Source organism: Gymnodraco acuticeps, unplaced genomic scaffold (assembly GCF_902827175.1).
Source record: "Gymnodraco acuticeps unplaced genomic scaffold, fGymAcu1.1, whole genome shotgun sequence".
Classification (NCBI taxonomy): Eukaryota; Metazoa; Chordata; class Actinopteri; order Perciformes; family Bathydraconidae; genus Gymnodraco; species Gymnodraco acuticeps.
Genome location: NW_022989978.1, coordinates 352126 through 370143, shown reverse-complemented (window position 1 = coordinate 370143; position 18018 = coordinate 352126). Strand labels below are relative to the sequence as shown.

Genomic DNA, 18018 nt, shown 5'->3' with positions numbered 1-18018 from the left:
TTAATTATAATTAAGTACTTACAGTATGCAGAATTCTGAGTATTCTCTGAATCGGGTGCCTTTTGGGTCTTTATATCTTTGAAAAATGAAACCAAAATGTTTGGTCATAACATCTGGTAGTGGACTACTTACATGTTCCCACCTCAGGCACAACATATAAATAATTACTAGGAATTTCCTTGAAAAAATGTAACAGGGTTGAAGTTTTTGACAAAATGTAGGCATGAGACCTTGTTTAGCTAAGATATGGCACCACATGGAAGTCAAGGACATTACAAAATTGTAATATTTTGCAAAACTATTGTTTATTTTTGTAATAAACAATTATTTACTATTATTAATTCATACAACATAGTTGAAATGTTGAGCTTGTCAATCTTAATCTGAAAATACAAAAACTGAAATATAGGTAAGAGAAGAAACTGACACTTTTGTGATGTAATTCCCTCAATGCAGATCACACATGGACTGATCCACACATGGACTGATCCACACATGGACTGATCCATTATTTTAATAGGAGGGTAAATGGTATGGCGTGACGGGGTTGAAACAAACTGAGGGACAATATTGCAATTTCATAGATAATTCAAGTATTTTTTCAGAATTGATTTTTGATCAGTTAAAGTTGACAAGCATGTGATTATATTAGCAGCAACATTTTGCGATAATTGGCCATTTTGATTTGTTTAATATTAAATTATTATGTAATAATGCTTAGTGAGGACATGCAAATATGTCTGTCTAAGACAACCAATTATTTTTAAAACAAAATATATATTTAATTTTACATTGTAATGCAAAACAACCTGTTCCATTAATTCATTGCTTTAAAATACATTTTGTAGTTTCCTTTCATTTAAAATGGTTGAGGTAAGCTTGGGGGACTGAAAGGGCACCTGATTGTTTGTCTGAACACCTTGTTTCTCTTGTGCATTAAGAACACTTGTGTTAGGGCATGAATTAACAATAAATAGGTTATATACAGTATAAAATACCACGTACTGTCCGCCCTCCTATGCCACCCTGGCATGACCTCTTGCCTCCCCTTTGCCCCCCCATGTAAAATGTTCTAGAACCGCCACTGCCCTGGCCTAACCCATAGATCCGTGGGTGAATAATGTCAATCACCACAATAGATACGTTATTTTCCGTTACCAACACCGTTATTAGTGTTGGTCCACTGCTTTTCTCTTTGAAAGTCATCACATAACGGCATTGTAATACACGGTTTGGCTGCATTAAATGTTACATATCTGCTGTAGTTCTCTATTTATAGAGCCTTGATGAGACAAACATGATGAACTGGAAACGTGATATGGATCATAAATATATCAGTAATTAAACAACATCTTACATTTATTTTCACACAATACACCTCCTTGCAGTATCAACACTAATTCGGCTGACCTTTATATTTGATCCAATTGGTAGATAGGCTGTATTTACACCATAAACGTGCACACCTGATATAAAGGGACACGTAGTGGTTAAAGCATGTTATTGAATTTCATTATTTTTATTATTAGACATTAATAGAATCCCTATAAAGTATATTCATTACTCGTTATTCTCTACTAATAGTTAATTAAAGACTGTATATAATGACTATTTTGCACATCCCTTTCAAGATTTTCTAAGGTTTATTGACATATTCATAAATGGTGTAGTTCTGCAATGAATGTAAAACTTTGTGTATACCTCCAGGAATGTTAACTATGTTGAAGCACTTATTTTAACTGATATTATACATATGTATTATACTCTTATAAGATGTAGATAGTATAAGAAATGTGCAGAATATGACAATTTAATGGTGGAGGTACACAAATATTGAAAGATGTCTTGTGATGCACTGTTGAGGAACCTGTGACCCAAGTTTTTCATCTCCGGCCTTGTCAGGTATTGAACAATCAATAAATAAAGAACAGAGAATTATTAAATATAAAACACAGAATTTGTGTGATTATACTAAATGATTTACAAATAAACACCACTGCATATGTACAACTGTTACACATGCTGATGTAACGCAAATGTTTCCAACTTGGGATCAATAAAGTATATCTTATCTTAAGCTGATCGATGGCTACTGCCAGATTTGCAAAATGTGCCTCTGAACCTTGACAGGTGCATGTTTCAGGCTTATCAATGAACAACAGGAGGGGTCACAGACATAAGACCAGCTGTTAAATAAAGCTCTTCTGACCTTAGCTGTCGTGTGGGTATATATTAATGCTGCCCATTGGGCACAAGCAATTTTCATCCATTTATTCATTATATTTTTTTTATTTGAGTGTTTCCTATCCCCTAAACCCCCAAAATCAAATCAAATCAAATCAAGTTTTATTTATATAGCACATTTATAAACGATTTTTGGTCGAGCCAAAGTGCTGTACATATAATAAAATTAGCCTATAGAGACACTTTACAGCAAATACAACAGCACAGATTGTTCAGAATATCAGTATGAGAAAAACGACACCCTCTGTCCTCCAGGGATGTACACAGTTTAATACTGGCAACTTCTTATTATGGAAAATATGAAAACGTCTTTTAAAACTACAATTCCCAGTAGAGACGTGCCAGCATGTGTAGTTCTGGGGACGGGGTGGGGGGGGGGACGGGGTGGGGACGGGGTGGGGACGGGGTGGGGAGGTGGGGACGCGGTGGACCCGTTCAAATCCAGTTTTGGACAGTCTGCCGTGGTCCCATCCCATTTCATGGGTATTGTTCTGCACGGACATTTTAGTGAGCCGGACTGCCGGTCTTCGCCTCCCGGGCATGAAGCTGTTTACATGTGTTTTGAGATGCTAAATAAAAGTCTAGCTAATAACTAATACGTTTGCACTGTGGACCAAATAAATAATATCGATAGCAGCGTCCCTAGCAACCATCTAGGTAACAATGAAAACGTTGAATGGACACAATTTCCTGAAGTAATCTTCCTAATAACTAGCAAACTAAAGATCATGTACACCCACTGCACACATAATCTTAAATAACAACTCATATTTCTCGCATGAAATGACATCAAAACGCATTTTAATGACCAAACTAACCTTAAAATAGGCATTTTACACCGAGAATAAAACGAAGGTCGGCCATGTTTTTTTTTTCTGCAGGGAGAAATTTGAAGATCACGTGACATAGAAGCCAGCCATTGGAATGAATGGTGAAAAAAAACGTAGGCATCTTACAATTTCAGAGGCGTTTTTGTAGATATACTACGTCCTACGTTGTGGACCAACGTAGTTATTACACGTTTTTTTGTGAGACTGGGTTGGCTGCAGAGGTCGGATGGCACATGCAGGTAGACCAGCCAGGAGGGAGTTGCAGTAGTCTAGGCGTGAGATGACGAGAGCCTGGACCAGAACCTGCGTGGCTTTCTGGGTCAGCTGGGGACGCATCCTCCTGATGTTGGAGAGCGTGTATCTGCAGCAACGGGTTGTAGCAGCGATGTTTGCAGTGAAGGACAGTTTGTTATCTAGGATCACACCCAGATTCCTTGCAGTCTGAGTTGGGGAAACAACAGAGGTGCCGATGTTGATTGTTAGGTCAAGAGTGGGACAATCTTTTCCCGGAAGGAAAAGCAGTTCAGTCTTGTCAAGGTTGAGTTTGAGGTGGTGAACAGACATCCACTGAGAGATGTCAGCTAGACAAGCAGAGATGCGTGCGACGACCTGGGTCTCTGAGCGGGGAAAGGACAGAATTAATTGGGTGTCGTCAGCGTAGCAGTGGTATGAAAAACGATGCGGGCTAATGACAGATCCGAGCGAGTTTGAGTACAGGGAGAAGAGGAGGGGACCAAGAACAGAGCCCTGAGGGACCCCTGTAGTTAATTGACAAGGGTCGGACTCCGTTAATCAAATGTGTCTGTCACTTTGAAAAAATTATTGATAATCCATAATTCCATTTTAATGCAAAAATCGGAGAATAAAAATTAGCTGCTAATGGTAGCCACCAGACATGTGTCGCAGGTCCAGTTTTGGCTACGCGTCACTCTCACTCCTTATTTGGCAACCTGTTGTGTGTATGTGGAACTTTCCCTCGATTATTTTGGCTCTAGCGGTTAAAAAGAGATGTCAATCATCGAAATCGACCAAGGGGGGCCAGAGATAAGTACAATCCACCCAAATGACCCCAGAAGTGTTTTTTTTTGGTAAATCTCTCTAAAAAGGTCAAATGTCACTTGTTTTGCATCAATCTTGATACAGGGTACTTATTATATGTTGTACTTTGGATTCCTAAAGCTTTTAGTCTACTAACCCATCATCCAAGGTTAGTTTTCACTATAAGTAAAAAATAATATTTGGACGGACACTATAATTTACAGTTTTTTACCATGTTCAATCTGAATTTTCTTTAAAATAACAAACATCTTTATCGATTCTGACTTTTGTACATCAAACTGACAGGTTTATCATTACTTTGAGAAAAAAGATTATGAATTTTCCCCTTTTAGAAGGGAAGATATGGTCATTTGTTCTGGGAATGTCATTTTCGAGCCTGAGTCCTGAAAAACAGGTTTTAAAGGGGCTCTATTATGCTCATTGTCAGGTTTGTATGAGTATTTAGTGTCTCTACTGTGACATGTTTCCATGCTTCAATGTTCAAAAAGGTCTTTGTTTTTGTGTGTGTGATGGAGAAACACAGGGATTTTCATCTTTGCAGACCATTTACATGCACAAAAACCTGTATAACAGACTCCAGGGAATGGAGAACTCCTAAAAGCATGATAGAGTGTAGCAGGGATGACGTATTTACCCGGAAGTAAGCTGCATGGGTTCCCTCGACAAAAAAGCAATGGGATTTCTCCATAGGATTTTGGAAAATAGCTTGAAATAAGGTCTGTGGAGAACGAACCTGTTTGATAAATGCACGTTTTGTTCAGCCGGATAATCTCCACATGTCTACCCTACTTTCATCATTTTCAAATCATAAATCTAATGGCCAGAAGCAAAACACTAACGTTATGCTATAAACGAACAGCCGAGCCCAGCAGCACGACTTTAACGTCGAGTCAACTTAAGATCCATATTCAAACATACAGATTCTAAATGGTACGAGTTGAAGCGTTAGTTTGAACAGTCTGCAGGAGGCAGGTACTTGCTTTCAAGCAGAACAGGGCAAACAAACGTGTCTGAGTGTTTACGTCTTCGGCGTAATGACGTACAACGTCCTCGACAACTTCTGTAGTCCTATTCAGCCACTTGTTAACAACCATCGTTTTTCAGACACGTAAACTCTTCAGAAATCACCAGCGGGGTCACTGCTGATGTATTTAATGTCGTAGAACAAAACGTGATCCCTCTCTTCAATGTGTATCGACCACAGACCTTATTTCCAGCTATTTTCCTAAATCCTATTGAGAAATCCCATTGGCTCTGAGACGAGGGAACAGGAAGTGGTAAAATGCTGACTCACTTCCGGGTTTTAGGACTCGTCACATGACTTCACGTCACCACCGCTAAGCTAAAGGCGGCTAATGTTGGGCTATAAAGGAACTACAGCACGGTCACATGACTTCACATCACCACCGCTAAGCTAAAGGCGGCTAATGTTGGGCTGTAAAGGAACTACAGCACGGTCACATGACTTCACGTCACCACCGCTAAGCTAAAGGTGGCTAATGTTGGGCTATAAAGGAACTACAGCACGGTCACATGACTTCACATCACCACCGCTAAGCTAAAGGCAGCTAATGTTGGGCTATAAAGGAACTACAGCACGGTCACATGACTTTACATCATCACCGCTAAGCTAAAGGCGGCTAATGTTGGGCTATAAAGGAACTACAGCACGGTCAAATGACTTCACGTCACCACCGCTAAGCTAAAGGCGGCTAATGTTGGGCTATAAAGGAACTACAGCACGGTCACATGACTTCACGTCACCACCGCTAAGCTAAAGGCGGCTAATGTTGGGCTGTAAAGGAACTACAGCATGGTCACATGACTTCACGTCACCACCGCTAAGCTAAAGGTGGCTAATGTTGGGCTATAAAGGAACTACAGCACGGTCACATGACTTCACGTCACCACCGCTAAGCTAAAGGCAGCTAATGTTGGGCTATAAAGGAACTACAGCACGGTCACATGACTTTACATCATCACCGCTAAGCTAAAGGCGGCTAATGTTGGGCTATAAAGGAACTACAGCACGGTCACATGACTTCACGTCACCACCGCTAAGCTAAAGGCGGCTAATGTTGGGCTATAAAGGAACTACAGCACGGTCACAGGACTTCACGTCACCACCGCTAAGCTAAAGGCGGCTAATGTTGGGCTGTAAAGGAACTACAGTTCGGTCACATGACTTCACGTCACCACCGCTAAGCTAAAGGCGGCTAATGTTGGGCTATAAAGGAACTAAAGCACGTTCACATGACTTCACGTCACCACCGCTAAGCTAAAGGCAGCTAATGTTGGGCTATAAAGGAACTACAGCACGGTCACATGACTTTACGTCACCACCGCTAAGCTAAAGGTGTTTAATGTTGGGCTATAAAGGAACTACAGCACGGTCACATGACTTCACGTCACCACCGCTAAGCTAAAGGAGGCTAATGTTGGGCTATAAAGGAACTACAGCACGGTCACATGACTTTACATCATCACCGCTAAGCTAAAGGTGGCTAATGTAGGTTGAGTGGTATACTGGTAGTATTGATCAAGAGCCGACGAAAAACCTTTCAAACTTTTATCACTTTGATTAAATATTGATGAAAAAGAACTGAACGCAGACTTAATGTTGTATCATATTATATATCAGGGGTGTTTCTAGAAAGAATATGAGGTGATACTGTGGCGCTGATCTTGTTTATCAGATGTATGACGCTCTGTTTGATACTCATATTTCTGGAGGAATTATACCGTTCTTTGAAGAACAGAAATATTGTTGTCTGGCATCACTTTAACATTTTACTGGGGAGTGTACTAAACGAACCAGCTGTAAAAAAATAAAAATAACTTTTCACAAGATAAACAAAAGTATAAGTTTCAGTGTGGATAGGTTCATAGTTAAATTAGTTCACATTTTTTAACTGATGTGCCATAGACTTGACAGATATTTGGTTTGTGAAACACTACGTGAGCCTACAAGTTTACATACAATAAATCAGTTTATATTTTAACTCAAACACAACTTCAACCTTTAATCCAGCAATAAATCCGCACTTTGGACTGAGACACTCCCTGAGTCACACGAGAGGAGACAGAGTTCAGCAGAGGAGGTCTGACAGAGCTCCTCCCTTAACTGACTTACTAGAAAGTGAAACCATGCAGTTTGTTCTTCTTCCTCACTGCAGAGAGACAGACGGACTGAAAAACAGACGATCAGATTCACCTTCAGACCAAACTAACAACTTCCTCTGAGTTCAGCTACAGGAGAGAAAAGTGGAAACTACAACACTGCTGCTTCAACCTGCGGACCCTCCACCCCCTGAAGGTGAGTCTGACTCCAAAAATCACTCATAGTGAATTTCAGTGAAGTCAGGAGAGGAGGGGGAGGGGAGCCATGACTTTTATTTTGTAACTTCATAGTGGAAGACAAATCATGCAGTGCTACAAGCAGTAAGTATAGAACAATATCAAACAGCACAGAACACAGTAGAATGAATAGTAAAACAAATAAAAGGTCTAGGAAAAGGCTCTATTATAAAGATGGGGTTCGCAGTAGCGTGGCGTGGGGAAAAAATTAGGGGAAGCCAATAATACGTCCTTTCTTTTGGGTCGGGGGTGTGGTGGTCAATGTAATAACGTAACCAGATGAGTGATTACAGCACCCGGTATCATTTTACACACATTTGTATCATACAGATGCAGGATTTACACACGCCTGTTATCTAACCGACCGCACGCACCCTCCAGCCCAAACTCTAATAGAGTGGCGAAATCACGCCCATCTACTTCCGGTCCATGGGACCTTATTTCGGAAAAATAATGTAGGTCAATGGAGAGAGAAAACGTATCTTTCGATCCCGTTTAAATTGTGCCATGAATTACACATGTGATGTTTGTCAATCTTAAAAAAATAATGTCCATGTCAAAAAAGTCACAGTTTGTCGTAAAACTGTTGAAATATAAGACTATGAAAAATACGCAACTGGAAAGACTACAAATCCCAGACTCGCGTAAGTGATGTCATAACTGTTTTCCTCCACTAAGAGATAGCTACGATCAGCTACCATATAGATAGATTCTATCTATATGGCGCTGGCTAAGATAAAATAACGTTAACAAGATGCCTGTGTGCTTAGTACCAGGTTGTTATCATACCAGCAATGGGTCTTGCTCATTCTTTCGCTTCCCGCCTGATGAAAGGACCAGGAGTGGCTGGATCAAGTTAGCTACCTAGCTAGTAGCTAGCACGTTAGTTAGCATTACAGCCTTGTCATTTGTATTAGCCTTAACATGAAGTAACATTAAGTAACCCAAAAATGTTAAACAGTAAGAGTAGTAGTCATATTTCGTGAACCCTTTGAAGAGTACTGTCACCGGTGTGATCATTCTATAATACACAATTTAAGCCCGGGGGAGAAATTCTAACGCTAGCATCGGCGATCGCCGATCTTTTCTACTTCATGCAATCTGCACAAATGGTTGACATTAAACATTAAAAAGACCAGGCAGTTCAGAGAGAATCAAAGGAAGGCAGGCAGCTTTGCATGACATTCTTCTGGACGTGTTTCATTGTGGTGATAGTCGCAGGGTTGCCAACTCTCACGCATCTGGCGTGTGACACACGCTTTCACTCTCAAGCTCACGCTCTCACGCTGCCCAAACTATTCTCACGCCAAAAACAAGAATACCGAATACTAGAAACGGTTTTGAAAACTGTTGTGACGTAGTGATCGTCTTCTCAATAGAACATCTTTGATAATGTATTCTGGCCAATCAGAATCAAGATAACGGCGTGGTGTTCTTGCAGGAAGTCCCGACGGAGAATACTTTTGCTATAGTACATCTCTATATACATCGATACAACATTACGTGTTGATAGAAATCAACACAATAAGACCCCACGGTTTGATGATTGATAGGTGCAGGGACGTGCACAGGTACGGGCTTTTTGGCTGACCTGCCCCTCTGGAGAGAGCGAGAGTTTATTTGAATTTTTTCTGTTGTGGCCGAATCAACATGATAAGCCCACAATTAGTAGCGTCTCGCTGCGGGAAATACACTTTGTCAGCGCTGTCATCTGCCGGTGCGTTAAGACAACCTCAGTGTCGGATTTTGGAAACTTGATTTTGAGTTGTCTCATCATGGCAGTTAGGGTATAAGGGACAAACCAGGGGACTTTACTTCCTCTTGATACCGTCGGTTATTTACAAAAAAACACCTAAATATAGCTACTTGTTGTGATTGTGTGTCTTTTCATCTGTAAACTCCGTCAACGGGGCCGCTCGCTCTCTTTTCTTGATCGCCCTCTCATGGGTGAATACTTCAATGTCCCGCTTCATTGTAGAATTTCTGCCATGTCTCTACCACTTTAGTTTGACCATCTCTGTTATTAAGTTACGGAATACTAAATAGCCTAAATAAGTAATTAGATACCTTACCGTTGGCTGCGCTCATAATGATAAGAATAAGAATAATGCGTATTGAACTGGTTTCATTAATTAGTGAGTTTATTTAAGGTAGCCTAGTAGCAGGGGTTAAATTGGGATTTGATATGTGGAGGTGCGAGAGGGGGGGAGGGGGGCGGAGGTCGAGGATCTCATTATTTGACCTTAAAGGTGGGGTAGGTAAGTTTCAGAAACCGGCTCGAGTGCACTAAAATTTGAAAGGGCCTAGGGCGCCAGATCTGGGGGGGGGGGCGCTGCGCTGGCAGCTCTGGGAGGGAAAAAAACATTTTGACTGTTTGCGCTCATCCTAATTTTCGGCCTTGATGTAACAACATTCATAATTAAGTCAAGGTAACACCCTTTTCACCCCGGTTAAACTTTTCATTTGCCCTGTACGATGGGCGCTGTAAGTGATGAAAGTGGGGGGTGTTGGCTTATCTGGCGTCCGCAGCTCACAGCCAAAGTGGGTGTGGGATCGAGCGAGAGAGATAAATGCAATTTATGTAAACAAATATTTCCAAGGCACTCTTTTATAATTATTGGGGTAAACAGGTTTGAAATTATTTCAATGTATACTATAGGACAGAAAACCAAAAATATCGTTTAAAACTTGAGAGATACAAAAATATGCATAAATAAACGTTAACTAGGTAAAATAAGATATGAATGAATAACAAAAATAAAATAAGTTGCATTTATTTGCTATTGGCTATGGTAGGTTATTGGTTATGTTCACATACTTATTTGATTATTAAAATGTAAACCAATCTTTTTCATATGGATGTTTAAAGTTGTACCCCCTAGGTCAGGTCTCTAGTAATGTGTGCTCAAAGTGCACCCGATTGAAGCATTTTACTTTAAATGTTCAAACATTTCTTCCCGGGGGGGCATACCCCCGGTCCCCCCTAGAGGAGTGACGTCCACACCCCAATTCAAACATGTTCATACAATACCGAATACATTTGAAGCCTTTTTGATGTATATTACCAACATGTCAATACGTTTCTGTTTTTATAGTATATTGGTCTTTTGTAGAGATTTTTCATTTATTCTTTATATATTCTATTGTGTATTCCTTGGGTACTTTTAGCTTTTCTATTGTACGATTGAAGTAAATGTGGGAAGCGTTTAACAACAGACATTTACTTCAAAGATTGTTCGTAATGTTATTCTTATTTTTGTCAATCCTGGAAGAATGCCAGAAAAAAAGACATTCTCTTCAAGAATAAAAAAAAACATGACATTAGTAATTGTGAAAACAAATTAAATAAGTTGTTAGGTTAAGTCAGGGCCGTTTTTTGGCATAGGTGACATAGGTGGTCACCTAGGGCGCCAGATCATATTTTTCATATGGGTGTTTTACGGCTCGTCCACACAGCAGCGTGCGTTGAAAGCTTCACCATTCACTTTGAATGGGGTGACGTCACTTTGCTGGCGTGGCTCGCTGCAAAAGTTGAGCAATGTTCAAGTTTTGAAGCCACGGCAGAAGCGTCAGCCAATCGAATCATATGTCAGTACAAGCTCTAGCCAATCAAACCGCTGCTTGTATGTCAGGGGCGGGAGATTCATGTGATTGGTTGTTGGTCGAGTTTCAGACACACCCGCCGACAAGCTTCAACGCACGCCACTGTGTGGACGGGCCGTTAGAGTTGAATCCCCTAGATCAGGTCTCTAGTAATGTGTGCTCTAAGTGCACTAGATTGAAGCATTTTACTTTAAATGTTCAAACATTTCTTCCCGGGGGGGCATACCCTCGGACCCCCCTAGAGGATGTGATGTCCTCACCCCAATTAAAACATGTTCATATAATACTGAATACATTTGAAGCCTTTTTGATGTATATGACCTATGTCAATACGTTTCTGTTTTTGTAGTGCATTGGTCTTTTGTAGAGATTTTTCATTTATTTTTTATATATTCTATTGTGTATTCCTTGGATACTTTTATTTGTTCTACTGAACGATTTTCTGGCAGGGGGGGGCGCCAGCTAAAATCTCGCCTAGGGCAGCAAATTGGTTAGAACCGGCCCTGATGGTGTAGGAACCGGGCTCCGTGTTACAAGACGGGTCGGGGGTTTGGCGGTACCACTGCAGACTCTCTGCACACACACACACACCACACACACACACACACACACACACACACACACACACACACACACACACACACACACACACACACACACACACACACACACACACACACACACACACACACACACACACACACACACACACACACACACACACACACACACACACACACACACACACACACACACCGCTGCAGACTCTCTGCACGAAGGAGCCACGGTGCTGCAGCTCCTGATCGGAGCAGAGACACACGTTCACTAAGCGGAAAAACGATATCCTGTCACAGAGATCTGCTATTTTAAATTTTAAAGTCAACACATATCGACCCTAAATAAAGTCTATATTAAGAACGAGAGATGTTTTGACATTATGGCTTAAACAAATGACAAATGAGCGAGGGCGATGACGTCAGAGCATCGTCCTATGTGCCGGGGCTGGTTAGAGGCCCTATTTTATCAGTATGTCTGGACTGCACAGCAGTTACAATGGTCAAACTACATTAGAACAGAATTGTCCCCATTTTGTCTTTAATAGTTACTAACATTAGATATTTTAATGAGATACGGACCGCAAAACAAAACATTTCCCTGATTTTCATTTTTAAGTCAGGCAAGTAGTCGCCTTAGCTTATTTTGTTATGAGATGTGAATTACTGTTCAATTTAGTTGATGTAATCATCATTTGGTTTCTTTTACATTAAAAAAAGGTCTTGTGTTTTTTTTTCGGGGGAGGCCCTTTTTCCAGTTTAGAGCAATAGCCCCTCCAAATGTCTGTGCACGTCCCTGGATAGGTGTGTGGGCTGTCTTTCATTTTGACACACAGAACAATGGGGGCTATCCACCCTTATCCACAATGTAAAGTAATTCACAGCCTCTTCCCTCTTCTCTCTGTGAGGAGCAGCAGGTTCAGCTTTCAGAACAAAGTAACAAAAAACTAAAATGGCATTAATTTTTTTTTATATAATAATAATTCAAGTACACCCTTTTAAACTGCTAGTCACATCTTCATATAAATGGCAATTTATCGAGTTCATTTTTATTTATCATACGATACGTCAATTAATTGCTTATCGCGACAGGTAGGCCTACACAATAGTGGAAACAAACATGTGTTTGACTTTCAATAGTGAATGAAACTTTCCAATATTGTGTATTTGTATATATTGTATATATATCCTATATATATATATATGCTAAGGTCCCGCTGATGACATGATAGCAGTCATTTCGTGCGCATATGTAATTGAACCCATGATATCAAAATCTCACTCTAGCCAGGTGCCCAAAGTTGGCAACCCTGTGATAGTGAGGGTAGTTAATCTCTTGTTTAGCAAGACAGTAGTGACGGCCATCTTGGTGACGTGTGTTGTTCTGCGAGACCAGAGATGTAGTTCATTGATCGTTTCACACAAACAAATGTGTTACTTCACAGTTTTATGACACATTTTTTTTTTTTGACTTGCAAAATTATGTTTTAAATTGACAAACATCATATGTGTAATTCGTGGCACAATTCAAACGGGATCGAAAGATAATCTTTCTCTCTCCATTGACTTCAATACATAATTTTTTCGAAATAAGGTCCCATGGAGCTCCCCCGGAACGGGAGGGACTTCGCCTCTCTATTTACTATTCATTCACAAACTAAATCAGGAGACCTTTAACGTTTTACGTCCGATTCGCTCCTTTTTTCCTCGCTGTACACAGCTCCAGTTTGGGCATTGGCCTGTCATCAGATTGTATTTGTTGTTGCTGCTGTAGCGGAAGTTTAGTACAATTATTTTTTATTAAATACTCCAAATCGCCACCCTCCATAATTGCACTTGCTTCAATTGCTTGCTACTTTCTAACGGTGGTGAGAGTGATGCAGTGACGCTATCTATCTTCTATCGATTAGATTTATGATTAGAAAATTATAAGTAGGGTACACATGTGGATATTATCCGACTGAACACAACGTGCATTTATCTAACAGGTTCGTTTTCCACTGACCTTATTTCGAGCTATTTTCCAAAATCCTATGGAGAAATCCCATTGCTTTTTTGTCGAGGGAAACCGAGAGCAGCTTACTTCCGGGTTTTAGGACGCGTCACTGCAACACTAAGTTGATGCGATTTGATTGGATTGTGAGGCAAGGGAAGCCGGCCGCCTCTGGCTTCCCTTGGCATGGCCCTGACTAATCACAGGTTGGCAGGGGCATGACGTGAGCCTTGTCTGATTGGTCAATCCCTCCATTTTCTTTCACCAAGGGAAGCCAATTTCGGCTGGCCTCCTCTCGCAACAGAGAGTGCAATCTACTGTTTCACCATAACATCTAGAGGGGAGCTGTTTCACTCTTTGTAAAATACTCAATGAGAATGGGGGAGAGACGGGCCGGCAGCAACACACAGCAAAGAATTTCCGAAACTAAACAAAGTGTTTTTATTTATTTATTAAAATTATAACTACAATCCGAAAAAACAGGGGAAGCCTGGCTTCCCTTGGCCTCCGGAAGAAAACGCCACTGGGGGTTCGAGGCTTTTGATAAGTATTGTGACTACTGCAGACAACAAACTGACTTAAAAGCGACAATGCTTTTTAATATTAGGCAAATGGGCCAAGTCACCAAAACAAAGGTAATTTCTCTGTGGAGCTGAAAGTCCTGCTACACTTTGAAGCTTCATTACGACTGTACAGCTGAATGATACTCTATGAGCTACTTGACGGTTAAAATGTTCTGTACTGCAGAGATAAAATGAGGTTAAACCAGTTTATGGTGAGTTGCTGAGGAGTGGCTAGTGTTTGTGGAATGAGACACACCTGTGTGTTGCAGGTGAACAGAGAGACTAACCAGGAAACACTTTGTTATTCTTCCTCACTGCAGAGAGACAGACGGACTGAGAATCAGACGATCAGACGGTGACTGACTGAACTTCCTGTCTGCTGTGTTTCAGCTTCACTCAGAGACAACATGGCTTCCAGGTTAGAGGAAGATCTCTGCTGTCCGGTCTGTCAGGACGTCTTTAGAGATCCTGTTCTTCTGTCCTGTAGCCACAGCTTCTGTAAAGCCTGTCTGAAGAACTGGTGGGATGGGAAAGAAGAAAAGGAGTGTCCAGTTTGTCGGAGAAAATCCTCCAAAGATGAACCTCCCTGTAACCTGGTGTTGAAGAACCTGAGTGAGACCTTCTTACTGGAGAGAGGTCAGAGATCTCCAGAGGCTCTCTGCAGTCTGCACTCTGAGAAACTCAGACTCTTCTGTCTGGACCATCAGCAGCCAGTGTGTGTCGTCTGCAGAGATTCAAAAGCACACACCAACCACAGATTCAGACCCATTGATGAAGCTGCTCAGGATCTCAGAGAGGAGCTCCAGAAAGCTCTGCAGCCCTTTCAGGAGAAACTGAAGCTCTTTGAAGGAGTTAAAGTGAAGTTTGATCAAACAGCAGGACACATGAAGGTTCAGGCTCTACACACAGAGACGCAGATTAAGGAGCAGTTCAAGAAGCTTCACCAGTTTCTAGAAGAGGAAGAGGAGGCCAGGATGGCTGCACTGAGGGAGGAAGAGGAGCAGAAGAGGAGGATGATGGAGGAGAAGATGGAGGCTGTGAGCAGAGAGATAGCAGCTCTTTCACACACAGTCAGAGCCACAGAGGAGGAGCTGAGAGCTGAAGACGTCTCCTTCCTGCACAACTACAAGGCTGCAGTGGAGAGGCTGCAGCGCCCCCTGCTGGAGGACCCACAGCTGCCCTCAGGAGCTCTGATAGAGCAGGCCAAACACCTGGGCAACCTCAGCTTCAACATCTGGAGCAAGATGAAGGACATGGTGTCCTACTCTCCTCTCATCCTGGACCCAAACACTGCTCATCCAAACCTCATCCTGTCTGAAGATCTGACCAGAGTGAGACGAGGAGGAGAGAGACAGGAAACTTCCTGATAATCCAGAGAGGTTTGATAATTACGGCATTTGTCCTGAGCTCTGAGGGCTTTAACTCAGGGACTCACAGCTGGGATGTCCAGGTTACAGACAGTACACTCTGGTTTCTGGGTGTGTCAGCAGAGTCTGTCCAGAGGAAGGGAGACATAGAGTCTGGATTGTGGGGAATAGGTTTCAATGAAGGTGAATACTCAGCATATTCACCATCAGATCCATCCACTCCTCTCAGCCTGAAGAAGGAGCTCCAGAGGGTCAGAGTGAATCTGGACTGGAACAGAGGAAAGTTGTCGTTCTCTGATCCTGACACTAACACACACATACACACCTTCACACACACTTTCACTGAGAATATGTTTCCATGCATCAGCACTGTGGAGGAAGTGCAGATATTACCGCTGAAGGTGTGTGTGACAGTGGATCAGAGCAGGTAGAGATAAACAGGATCATTATATCTGTGATGTTCGTCTCTGAAAGGGATCGTTCACTGACCTCTGAACCTGTCCTCCTGCTGTCTCTTTATTCTAAACATCTTTTTATTCGTGTTGTTATTGAGTTTGATAATCTGCTCTTTGATCATACTGTCAACCTTTACTAAATTGAAACACGTGCATTTAGCTGACACTTGTATCCAAGTAACATCATGTTCATCAAATGTGCTGAACTGCTTCCTTTAGAGGAAATGAGAGATATATATTCTTCACATTTTAAATGATCTCACCCAGATTCAGATCTTTATGTCAGGCTATAGTTCAACCTTCTCTGTTTTATTGAAACTATGTTGTTATAAATTGCTCATTTGTGATTTGTGCTTGATGGGAAAATAAATAAATAATATGTTTAATCCAACTGGAAGTTTGAGCAGCGAATCATTTATCAGATCCAAAATAAAATGCATTTTAATTTCCAGTCCAGACAATATTGATTTTAAATAATTGAAATCAAGGTTTTATTACATGCAATTTTTAAATGTTAAACTTGTATAATCATATGAAACATACAGAGCTACTGGGTTTAAAGTAACTCTCTGACAGACCTCTTCGTCAGGGAATAAAATAAATGTTTTAAAGAGATTTCTAAGTATTTAAATACAGAGTAAATGTTAAACACAGTTTCCCAGGAGAAGCCTAAACAGAGAGGACGACCCATTGCTGTTCAGCGTGGATTATCAAATGCACACGTTTATAAACTCTAAAGGATTTCATCTCAATCTAAAATACTGATTTCTTGGCAGCGGTGTGTTATCGAGTTTTAACAACCTCTTGAACTTCCAATTTGACCAATCAGAGTTGAGTATTCAGCTAAGACGTTTAATACAATATAATAATATATAGTAAAGTGAAATATATAATGGAGAAGACAAAGTAATGTGTGCACTATGAATATATAAAAACATGTATGTCACAATAGAGCTGTGCATTAATATGAATAATGATATCACTCAGATTATTAAAGCAGCAACAATCACATGTAATGAGAGAAGAGCAAACAGATGTTACAATGCTGTCAAATAATAAACTAACTAACATTTCTGATTCAATCAGTTTCACAAGAACAGAGGTTTCTTCAGACTGAAAACAAGTTGCTTCTTTTCCTCATGTTATTCATGTTTATTTCCTCACTGACGCGTCTCAGAATAAAACGTAGAAATAGTAGAGACTGTAGAAACTTGGCTTGGTCGTGATTGGTCTAAAATACAGAGAGTTGTCAAACGCCATCAGAATGCTACGGCTAATTCAGAATGCTGCAGCCAGACTGGTCTTCAACCTCCTCCACTTCTCCCACTCCTCTCCTCCTCTCCTCCTCTCCTCCTCTCCTCCATTCCTTCACTGGCTGCCAGTCAGAGGTGGGAAGTAGTGGAGTACAAATACTTAGTTTCTGTACATAAATAAATGTTTCTGGTATCTCCACTACTTATTCTTCTGACGACTTTTTACTTTGACTTCTTACATTTTGAACACAAATACCTATTTTTCATGTCTCTTCTACATCAACATGTGTCCCCTCTTCTTCTGTCTCTCTACATCAACATGTGTCCCCCTCTTCTCATGTCTCTACATCACATGTGTCCCCTCTTCTTCATGTCTCTTCTACATCAACATGTGTCCCCTCTTCTCATGTCTCTTCTACATCAACATGTGTCCCCTCTTCTTCATGTCTCCTCTACATCAACATGTGTCCCCTCTTCTTCATGTCTCTTCTACATCAACATGTGTCCCCTCTTCTCCATGTCTCTTCTACATCAACATGTGTCCCCCTCTTCTTCATGTCTCTTCTACATCAACATGTGTCCCCTCTTCTTCATGTCTCCTCTACATCAACATGTGTCCCCTCTTCTTCATGTCTCTTCTACATCAACATGTGTCCCCTCTTCTTCATGTCTCTTCTACATCAACATGTGTCCCCTCTTCTTCATGTGTTTCATTTTTGGTTGATGAACATTTGGGGCTA

The 18018-nt window shown here is 41.1% G+C and overlaps 1 pseudogene; it reads left to right on the top strand.

Annotated features, from left to right (window-relative positions):
• Positions 1–7279: 7279 nt before the first annotated feature.
• Positions 7280–16416, top strand: LOC117543340 (annotated as a pseudogene).
• The last annotated feature ends 1602 nt before the right edge of the window (positions 16417–18018 follow it).